Source organism: Corylus avellana, chromosome ca2 (assembly GCF_901000735.1).
Source record: "Corylus avellana chromosome ca2, CavTom2PMs-1.0".
NCBI lineage: Eukaryota > Viridiplantae > Streptophyta > Magnoliopsida > Fagales > Betulaceae > Corylus > Corylus avellana.
Window position 1 is genome coordinate 35951166 of NC_081542.1, and position 7419 is coordinate 35958584.

At 35.5% G+C, this 7419-nt stretch overlaps 1 pseudogene; it reads left to right on the top strand.

Annotated features, from left to right (window-relative positions):
- The first annotated feature begins 6294 nt into the window (after positions 1-6294).
- Positions 6295-6866, top strand: LOC132172459 (kiwellin-1-like; annotated as a pseudogene).
- The last annotated feature ends 553 nt before the right edge of the window (positions 6867-7419 follow it).

A 7419-nucleotide genomic window follows, 5' to 3' on the forward strand; every position in this document is an offset into this window, starting at 1 on the left:
CTTTAAAGGAAAAAATGCAAAGTTTGAAAGAAAGCATACTTTGAGAAGACCTAGATGATGTGGTTAAGTCTAACCAAATCCAAGAAAAGGTTAAATCGGATGAAAGATCAGATTGGATTAAAGATCAGATTGGATAAAATTTCGGATTGGATTCAAATTCAGATTCTGTACACGTCTCAGCATTTTGATCATAAATATCTACTAAAGTTTTGGATTGAAGTGATTCAAACGGTATTGGAAAGCTAACTCAAAATACTACAATTGGTTGTGAAATAGGATTTTCCTAATTCGGATGGTTACTATGCCAAAATCACCCAAGTAAAGGACACAAATCTGGACGAATCCTATTTATATTTCAGACTTCTATTTTGACTGGGAGACAGAGCTCCGAATTATTTAGGTTTAATAGGGCTTCTAGGACCTCCCTAAGCCTATAAATAGACCTCTTTGCATTCAAAAAAAGATATAGAATTCCAGAGAGCAGAATTTTACAGTTTTTCTCTTTTCAGTTTAGGTTTTCTTTAGATTTAGGTTTTGTTTTTATGTGGAGCTAAATTCCCAACTAAGGTTGGGGATGAAGCCTCACCGATGAAGAATATCAATACTTTCATGTAAGTCTTTATTTATCTGATTTTATTGGGTTTAATACTTCAATTGTTTTACTTTTTTTCAATGTGTGGAGTGATTCTTGGATATCTTTTGTGATTCAAGGATACATTTGATGATTTAAGATAATTTCACATAATTGATTGCTTGATTTTATTTGCCTAAATAATTGGATATCCCTTATGATTTGTTCTATGGATACATTTGGTGTTTCAATTAAGATTGGATATCTTTTATGATTTACGGATACATCTGATGATTTAATTGATATTGGATTCCTCTTGTGATTTGTGCAATGAATGGATACATGGGATGGTTTTGATTAATTGTTTAAAGCATAGTAAAACATATCTAAGATTTTAATTATGAGAACTTCAAATTAATATTGATAAACATAGAAGTATGTTGTTGTGATTCGGTGAGTGTGAATTCCCACACCTTAGTAATTTGTCTCTTAGTTTATTTTAATTAGTTTATGTTTATCTTTTAATTTTTAAAACCCGGACCCTTTTGGAACTAAATTAGGATTAAATTAGTTTAGATTTAAATTGCTCTTTCAAGAATATAATTCTCTATGGGATCGACTTCGCACTTGCAATCCATTAAACTACAATCGATTCGTGCACTTGTGAGTTAAATATATTTGCACAACAAGTTTTTGGCGCCGTTGCTAGGGAATTGTTCAATTTTTTAAACCAATTTATTTCGAAATTAGTTTTATTCTTCTACTAGTTATATTTAGAATTTTATTTTTCTACAATTTGTTTTGTTTTATTCGTGTTACTAATAATATATATATATATATATTATTAGTAACACGAATAAAACATATATATATATTGTTGTTTGTTGTTTTGTTTTGTTTTGTTTTGTTTTTTTTTGGCTTGTTCTACAGTTCTGCCGTAGCTCCTACTAATGTGATCGATTACAGCCCTGCTCTGATCGAGCGCATTCGGGACCAAGACAGCAAGCTCAAGCGCACCTGGCTCGTTAACTGCCGCATCTTCACTTAAGTGCAATCGATCGCACATCAGCGCGATCGAGCACACTCATAGCAAAGTCAGCAACTGTAATAGTTCTGTAGATTTTTGCCAAAAATTTATTTTTGGTCCTTTTTGTGAGTTTTTAAATTTTAGTTTTATTTTATTTTATTTTTTATTAGTTAGTGTCTGTTTTTTTAAAAAAATGGTTAATGTTTTATGTGGGAAATCTGCATGCTAATAGAGTGAGGGTGAAGTATGAATTTTCAGTTTAATAATTTTAATAATTTTTCTGTACAACATGCTTCTACTAGTTGTAGGACACCAGCTCCTATCAACTACCCTCAAAAATTTTACCCACATATTGTTTCAATCCTTATCATGAGGAAAACAATTGTCCAGATTTGTGAGCTGAGCTCAACGACTTATGGGACAAATTAGACCAAATCAGAGCAGCTGGATCTAACTTTTCATATGAACAAATGAACACCAATTTCGCCAACCCGGGGTTTGATTCAAATTTCAATTGGTATAACCCGGACTGGAGCAACCAATTTGATTTCTCAAGATCAGCTCAGGCTACAGGAACTTATGCTCACCAATTTGATGAACTGCACCATTAAGAATATATGTAGTTCGATCATCAAGCTCAACCTCCTATTTATCAATCTACCACTCAAGTGCCACAGCTTGCACCACAGTCATCCCTGGAAGACATGATGAAAGCATTCATGCAATCAATGGATAAGAACATACAAGATATGAAGAATACTACCACGAGAAATTCCCAAGATATACAAGAGCTAAAAGGTTTCACCAATCAAGCTGTACAGGAGATGAGGAATTCCAACATGGCTAACAACAGAGACATACAAGAATTTAAGCCGGCCATAACCAAAATAGAAGGACAGATCGGTCATCTAGTTGCTGACTTAAACAGAATAGAGGAAGAAGAACTTCATAATCAGCTTATGGCTGAAAGACACTACATGATTGATGAGGATGATTCCGAAAATTCTTATCATGAGCATGCCCAAGTCACCATCACACTTGAGAGTGAGGAAATTGTGGATAACAAAGAGGTGGAAGAAAAAGAGGAGCAAGTTGAGCACCCTGAGCAAGTTGAGCACCATGAGAATAGTGAGCCCCCAACGAATCCTAATCTGCCCAGTGACATGAAAGTAAGTACTGAAGCTCCTGCCTGCATCACTGTCCCTCTTGAAACACATCAAGAGCTCAAGGCTTCATCGCCTGAATGTCTCAAAGAGCCATCTTATGTCAAGATACTCAAGGACTTGTGCACACAAGCACACAAATCTAGGAACCACTTTCCTAAGAAGATCCTTCAAAGCAAGAAATTCTACATAAGATGCCGAAACATCCTTTTCAGAGGGGTATGAAGTTTTGAAGAAGAAGGGGTGGAAGGGATTAGTTGGACATCCGCATGACAGGGGGAAGCACTGTAAAGTTTTCTCCTCCAGTTTATTTTCTACACTTCACTCCACAAATTCTTTCTTTCCTTTTTCATTACATGTTATTTTTATTTGTTTTTGTTTCTAACAGCAATCAATCTTTTGATGTTTGTTTCTATGAAAATATTGCTGTTAGTTTTTGTTGACAAGTGTTTTGGTGTTAAAGTTTAGGGGACGCCCTAGCCTTATTCACACTCAGATTTCCTTACTTCCGGTAATGTATTTCTATACTACACATTGAGGGCAATGTGCAATTCAAGTTTGGGGGTGTGAAAAAACACTTTGTCTGTTTATTTTTGTTCTTATTTGTTTATTTTTATTTGTCTTTTTGTGTTTAAAAATTTGACAAAAAAAAAAAACAAAAAATTGTGCTATGTTGTTGTCAAGTTTGAGTTAAACTGTAACTGTGATGTGCATTTTATTAGCTCGCTTAAAGAGTTGAACACATCATTATGTCATTAGGAGTCTGAGTCCTTTAACTTATTTTTTGGTAAAAGAGATTTCACTTGTTTTGAGATAAATTTTTATGAGCACATTAGCATGTTTTCTGTGAGGTATGATGTTTGAGCTTAAGGTTGTTCTCTTTGAGACTCTTGTAATAAATGCCAAAGGACAAGTAACATCTCATCCAGAAATCAAATGCCACTGCAAAATATTCAAGTTGTAGAACTCTTCGATGTTTGGGGTATTGACTTCATGGGACCATTTCCTAACTCATTCGGTTATTCATATATTCTTGTGGGTGTGGATTATGTGTCTAAATGGGTCGAGGCTGTCCCCTCAAGGACTAATGATCACAAAGTGGTTGTGAAGTTTTTTCAGGAAAACATCTTTGCTAGATTTGGAACGAAAGTTGTGGACTAGCATGCGAACCCATAAGTAATTTATCCAGAATTTAGTCAATTTACAACAGGAATTGACTTAGAAAATTGATCTTGTTCTTGCATGCTTTCTGATCTAATAGAAGCTATTATTATGTGTCTTTCACTTTTCATTTCATTAATCCCCGAAACTTTGCTATACTTTTTAAGATAAATGATGATTTAATATGACAATAGGACAAAGCTTAAGTTTATGCGTGGAGTATGAGCTCAATGATCTTAGGTTGATAGATACATGAGCACTGTACATAAATTTCACTTGAATCTGATTTTCTTGATGTTCCAATGACAGGAAGGCAGTTGATTTTGGCTTCGATAACTCTTGACTTTTTTTTTTTTTTCTTTGACATGTCCACACAAGAGGGGGAATGGGATTCGAACTAGTGACCTCCGCTTCATAAGACGTGGTCTCCAACCGATTGAGCTACCCCTTAGGGACCGATAACTCTTGACTTCATTTACCCATCAAAGACAATGGGGTTGTACTCATTTTTTTTTGTAGCTTAATGGAAATTTAGTTTGAATAATTATCATACTTGAATGAGCATGATTCATTGTAAACTAATCTCAAGCACTTTTTAGGAAAGCAGAATTTTTTCTTTTGATAATCTGAACAAAAACAAATGAAAATGTCCTATTGTGGTTGTGGTTTTTGGGATTCCAGATGCCACAAAAATTGTCTCAATTAATTCAAACTAATGTATTAGGCTCAGTTGATAGACCATTTTGTTTCCGAGTTTTGGGGGGGCAAAAAATTCTGACAACTATTTTTCTGTCTTTTGCTTTGTGATAACATAATTGATTGTAATATATGCCAGCTGCTATAGCATTAACCAGAATTATGGTTCTAAGACATGTAGGGGAGACAGCAAATTGTCTCCATCCGATTAAAAAATAACAAGAACAAACCTTGATCTAGCTAGCTAGGATCCTTCTTTGCTAGGATTTCCCATTGTGTACTAGGTGTTTTCCATTGGATGTTTGTGGATCGAAGAATCTCTTGTCCGACAATAATTTTATACTGTTTTGGCAGTGATCAGCATGCATGGCAAAATATTCATTTTCATTCTTGTTGGAGAGAAAATCAGCCCGCCAGAGGCGAGGCGAGGGGTCTCCAGTAGCACTATAGCAGGTCGCTCATCAAGCCCTCCATTGCCTGGTAGACGTGTCCCGAAGTGACAAGAAACACAGCAAAAGCTTCATGAACGTGGTGAATTTTTTAATTTAATTTCACTATATATATATATATATATATTTTAAAGTTTTCCATTTGTGGATCTAAAATGTTTTTAATGTTTAGTTAACAAATGGATAATCAAAATATCAGTGGAAAGGTATCTTTATCTTTTAACCAAAGCTTAAATTCTTTTAAGGAATAATGAGAATTGTTAACACAATTTCCGGTCACCCTGAAAGATTAAGGTCAGACTGGGATTGAGTCGTACATGAGCTGGGGTCGTGCCAGAGGAAAAAGAGTTTGGACAGTATAATTAAGAGCTAGATTTTATGAATTAATTCCTCCTCTTTATTAATGGTGCATGCCATATATATATATATATATATACACATGTGTCAGACTACAACACGCACACAGTACAATATCTTACAAAGGATGGTGAATATCTTTCATCAGGAGGTCCTGGGACTTGAGTTTGTCAGGACATCCCCTTTGTACGAGTGTCCTTGCGATTGGCATGGTCTTGCCTTGCTGTGGGCCCATCTTCATCATGGGAGGAATGTGCTTGAGTAAGGTTTGCGTGCAGTGACTACCATGGATGACAGGATTGTGCAATAAGTTGGGCGGCCTTGGTGGGGGTGGCTGGAACATGCACTTTAAGACAAAAAAGATACACCCTTTCTTCAAGGCGAGTTTTGCGATGAAATTTTGAGATTCTGAACATATAAAAAGTTAATATATTTAGATTTATTTAAGCTCATTTGCATGACGCCTCATTGGCTGCTGGAAGATTCTAAGGGTAAATTAAGGATATACAGTTTTGTCTCGTTGAGTTAATTAAGGGATCTGAATCATGTGATACAGATGCACAAACGACAATCACAAGAAGATTCAAAACTAAGGCAATTGTAAAACTATATATCGTGGCGTAATCAACACGCCCTTTTATATGGTTTTCGCCATTTTGTCTCGAGTTGTTCTTGTCCATCATACTTTAAAAAAATACCAACTGATATTTCAAAGAAACCTGAAAAAAAAGACTGCAAACATGTCCTAATTTTACATTAAAGATATCTATTTTGAGTGGTTAATATGATCTCTATATATAGCCCACTGCCAGTTTATGTTCCTCACACAAAAACATAACCACAGAGAGAGGGAGAGGGAATATATTGAAGATGCAGAACCAAATTTCTTCTACTGTCTTTGTTCTCTTCCTCTTTCTTCTTCTTGTTACAAAGTGCTCAAGCGCTGATGCTCGAACTTGCAAGCCCAGTGGTGAGATAAGGGGTAAAAAGGCTCCTTTCAGGACAGTGTAACAAAGAGAATGACTCTGTGTGTTGTGTGAAAGGCAAGTCTTACACAACTTACAAGTGTTCACCACCTGTATCTAGTCGTACAAAGGCCATGCTAACTATCAACAACTTTGAGAAAGGTGGGGATGGAGGTGCACCATCGGAATGTGACAACAAATACCACTCAAACGACACCCCTGTGGTGGCGCTCTCAACTGGATGGTTCAACCATAAGCGGAGATGTTTAAAGTATATTACCATCCACGGCAATGGAAAGAATGTTAAGGCGAAAGTGGTTGATGAGTGTGATTCCACTATGGGGTGTGATGCTGACCATGATTACCAACCTCCATGTCCTAACTATATCGTTGATGCCTCTCAAGCTGTTTGGAAGGCCTTTGGGAGTGCCAAAAAATAACTAGGGCAAATTAGATATTTACCGGTCTGATGCTTAATTTCCACCGTATGCAAAGTATACCATGTGAGAAACATATTCGAAGGTGTTTATTTGGTTGTTTCGTGTACTAAGTAATGTAACTGCATTTTCAATATATCTTATGCAACACTTAGGTTGCTTCTGGTTTGGTAAAAAATTTATTAATGATTCTTTGGTAAAAGGCTTTAAGTTCTTGCACATTGGATCTGTTCAAGTTGTTGTTAAACCATTAACCATACTAGGTATTAAATTATTAATGCTTCTGTTTTGTTATGTCTTCGTGATGCTAGGTTTGTTAATTTTCAGACAAGTATACTTGGTATGATACAATCTTCTCTATTTAATGGTCCAAATCACTTTGATACTTTTCCTAACTCTCACAAACATACGCATCGATCCCAACATTTTTATTAACCGTTGTCGGTGAATTTTTTGCAAAGATATTGAACGTATATACACCCAAGTATGAAATTGTACGTTGGAATGTTTTGGCCTATTAACAATTTTACTAGCCGTAAAATCATTTAAAATACTAAATTTTGGTTATTGGTGAGGTAAGAGTAATGTTATAT